General features: G+C 44.0%; 1 pseudogene; it reads right to left on the reverse strand.

Moving 5' to 3' along the window:
* Window positions 1–406: 406 nt before the first annotated feature.
* Window positions 407–1,456, reverse strand: LOC112394918 (protein AMN1 homolog; annotated as a pseudogene).
* Window positions 1,457–3,795: the final 2,339 nt, after the last annotated feature.

Below are 3,795 nucleotides of genomic sequence, written 5' to 3' on the forward strand. Positions count from 1 at the left end.
CTTTTAATAAACTTTTTATTTTTGACTAATTTTTTTTCTTTTTTTTGCTTTTAGAAATACCTTTACTTAGAATTCTCCTAATGTTTATCCATATTGGTAAATTTCTCTTATAGCAGTTCAAATATCTAGGTAGGAGAAGGACACTTCCAGGGAAAACAGGGAATTTAAAACTTTGTTATTTAAGAAACAAACACATTATCTTCCCCAAATACATCAGAGGGCATGCTAGGATTGACATTTCAAAACAATCACTCCTCAAACAAATTTAGAAATAATAGCACTATGAAAATGTTTGAGTCTGGTTAACTTCAAAGCATAAATCATATTATTGGAAAGCCAATCTCTACATCATTGTTTCCTGGGAAAGTAGTATGAAGATCATAGCTTTGATAAGCTTCAATAAGCATCAGTATACAGTCCACATCACTTGCTTTAGTTTGTTTGAACCTACTAATTGCTCCAAGACTTCTCCTGAATGGTCTGTTATCAGGGGGCATCCATGGAAGAGTAATATACATATCTGAGGACAGCAAGTAAGGACAGCTTCTACAGCCTTATCAGTCACATTCACACAATACCCCATATGAGTTTCCTCTAATTTCTTGGCACAAGGTCCACTAACAAGCACAACCACACCACTGTGAGATACCTGAGTAGCTGAAAAATCAACTCTGCAAAAATGGGCAGCTTTCTCCTAATGTCTGCAAGTACACCTCAGTAATATCTAAGCAGCCACCTAAGTCAATGATCTTTTTTTTTTTTTAATTTCGTTTATTTATTTTTGGCTGCGTTGGGTCTTCGTTGCTCTGTGCAGGCTTTCTCTAGTTGCTGAGAGCGGGGGCTACTCTTCATTGCGGTGCGCGGGCTTCTCATTGCAGTGGCTTCTCTTGTTGCGGAGCATGGGCTCAGGTGTGCAGGCTTCAGTAGTTGCAGCACGCGGGCTCAGTAGTTGCTGCACGGGCTTGGTTGCTCTGCACCATATGGGATCTCCCCGGACCAGGGCTCGAACCCACGTCCCCTGTATTGGCAGGCAGATTCTTAACCGCTGCGCCACGAGGGGAAGTCCCTAACTTTAGCAGCCAGCAATTGAGTGCAAGAGCAAGGACTCCTTCATCAGTGAGATTGAAGCATCTTTTCAAAGAAGCTTCGTGCAGGTAAGAACAAGGTGAAGCCACAGCTTTTATTCCTTTTGAAGTTATGGAAATTCTGTTTTCTTTTGAGGAATTTAAATTTAATTTCTTCAGTTTTCTGCAGTTACATAGGTGCAGGAGAGCAGTATCTGAAATATCACAGCTTCGTAGATCTAGAGTTTGGACTCAGGATGTAAAATCTCACTGATATTTGAATGTGTTATCTGCCCCTGCACGCTCATTATTTTGAACAGTCTATCTTTTATGTTAGATGGCAAAAGCTTAATGTCTGTGATATATCTAGAAATATTCTTCATGAAGCACCAAAGGCATCCACTGAGGGCTGGGCATCGCGGCCACCCTCAGGAGCCTCTTCCGCGGTCCCAGGGAAATCCAGCCAGAGACCGTCTGTCAACTCCTGCCCCGTGCGAGATGTTATTTTTGACTAATTTTTGATTTACAGAAAAGTTGCATAGATAATACAGAGAGTTTCTATATATCCCTTGCCCAGTTTCTCCTAACAGTACATTTGTCAGAACTAAGAAACTAACATTGGTACATTACTATTAACTAAACTCCCTACTTTGTTCTGATTTCACCAGTTTTTCTGCTAATACCTCGCTTCTGTTCCAGGATCCAATCCAGAATACCACATTGAATTTTGTAGCTCTTGTTTTTTAAGGATCATTATTTGTTAGGAATGGGTCAACTCTGCCTCTTTTCTTCCTTGCTGCCAATGCTTCAGACATTTCATGGTTCATTAGCACCTGCTGCAGTGTGAATAAGGGAAGGAAACAATTTTGAAATGCAAATCAGCTAAATGTTGTTATTTATTGGTCTGTGGCAGTTAGCTCAGTTGTTAATAAGGCCAAGGTTATTGGCTCCATCTCTGTCAATGAGTCAGCCGGCTTAGCAGTGACAGGGGAAATTTTGTCCTGTGGCCATTATTTGCACCCTAAACCTTGTTCAGCTTCTCTCAAATGCAAACTTTTTGCCACAATGGGGTAATGGTGGAAGTCTCTACCCTATCTATTACCTTGCTACTCAAAGTGTGGTTCACGGACCAGCAGCATCGGCGTCACTTGGAGTTTGTTAGAAATACAGAATCTCAGGCCCCGCCCAGATATAAGAATCAGAATCCACACTGTAACAGGATTCCCAGGTGATGAAGAAGCACGGCTATTCCGCAAGTGTTTATTGAGAACCTACCCTATAAATGTGCTGGAGTCACAAAAGAAAAAGGGAAGCATATCTCACCGTCACAGAACATACAACCACCTAGCAGGGATTTAAGACAAGCCAAATGACAATTACAATGTCATATTTAAGCTGAGAGCTGAAAAATAAAAAGATTTAGCCAGTTGAAAGAGGGAGGAAGGTACAGGGGGTTAGGACAGAGGAAAATCAGGTTAGGGGTGGAGGAACTCAGGGGCAAGGGAGACCATGGTGTCTCCTGGGAACTGCACATAGCGCAACATGGCTGGAGCCCCAAATGCCAACACTGGGAATGTATGATGGGGATGATCCAGAGATTTCCTTCTCTCTGTATTCACCAGCATCATCAACAATATTATTGAGCACCAACTATGTGCTAGGCACTGTGCTAGGTGTTGGGCATATAGGTAATAAATATCATGGTCTCATTAGATATGGGACTCTAGTCCAGGTCAGTTCAATGTTGCAATTACCTAAACAACTGGAGGGAAAAAGTACACAGTACGCCAGAGGACTTGCAGGTACAGCTCAAGGATCCCCCAGATGGAACAGTCCAAGGGAGGCTAGACCTGCGTTTACATAGGGTCAGTAGAGTGTGACAAATATGGAGCGGGTAAGAAAAGGGGTCCCAACTAAATCATCCTGTAATAAAAGGATGCATGAGTCCCATAGGGCCAGAAGGTGATGCCGAGGTCAACATTAGGCAAGGGACAGGAAGTGTATTCATTTTTTACTGCTGCATAACAAATCACCACAAACTTAGTGGCTCCAAGTGAAACCCGTGTATTAGCTGACAGTTCTGTAGGTCCAGCAGGCTTGGTTGGGCTCTCTGCTTAGGTTCTCGCAAGGCTGAGGTTAAGGTATCAACCAAGCTGGGCTCTTATCTGGAGGCCCTGGGGAGGAACCCACTTCCAAATTCATCCAGGTATTGGCAAAATCCAGTTCCTTGGGGCAGTGGAACTGAGGTTCCAGTTTCCTTGCTGGCTGCCTGCCAGGGTCGACCACTCTCTGCTCCTAGACACCACCCAAGTGGCCTCTTATATCTTCAAGGCCATCAACAGTGTATCAGATCTCCCTCACGCCCTTAATTTCCAACATCCTCTTCTGCTGCCGGCCGAGAAAACTCTCTGCTCCTGAGAGACCATGTGATTAGATCAGGCCCACCCGGATAATCTCCCTGTCTTGAGGTCAACCGTGCCATATAACGTGCCATAATCACAGGAGTCATGTCTCATCGTAGGCAGAGATTAGGCTCTCTGTGGGGGGTGGAGGTGGGGTCAGGGACCGTTTTAGAAATTCTGTCTACTACAGGAGCTAGGAATCAGATGGAGTTTTGGAATCCTAACTGGCAGGTCTTGGTTCCACATGAGGCTTATGGTGAGGGTGGAAGTGGAGTCTGCCTTCTGATGAGCTCCCGGGAGGTGTGCCCTTGCACCATTCTGATTGCACA

This window comes from Neophocaena asiaeorientalis, unplaced genomic scaffold (genome assembly GCF_003031525.2).
Source record: "Neophocaena asiaeorientalis asiaeorientalis breed wild unplaced genomic scaffold, Neophocaena_asiaeorientalis_V1.1 scaffold49, whole genome shotgun sequence".
Classification (NCBI taxonomy): Eukaryota; Metazoa; Chordata; class Mammalia; order Artiodactyla; family Phocoenidae; genus Neophocaena; species Neophocaena asiaeorientalis.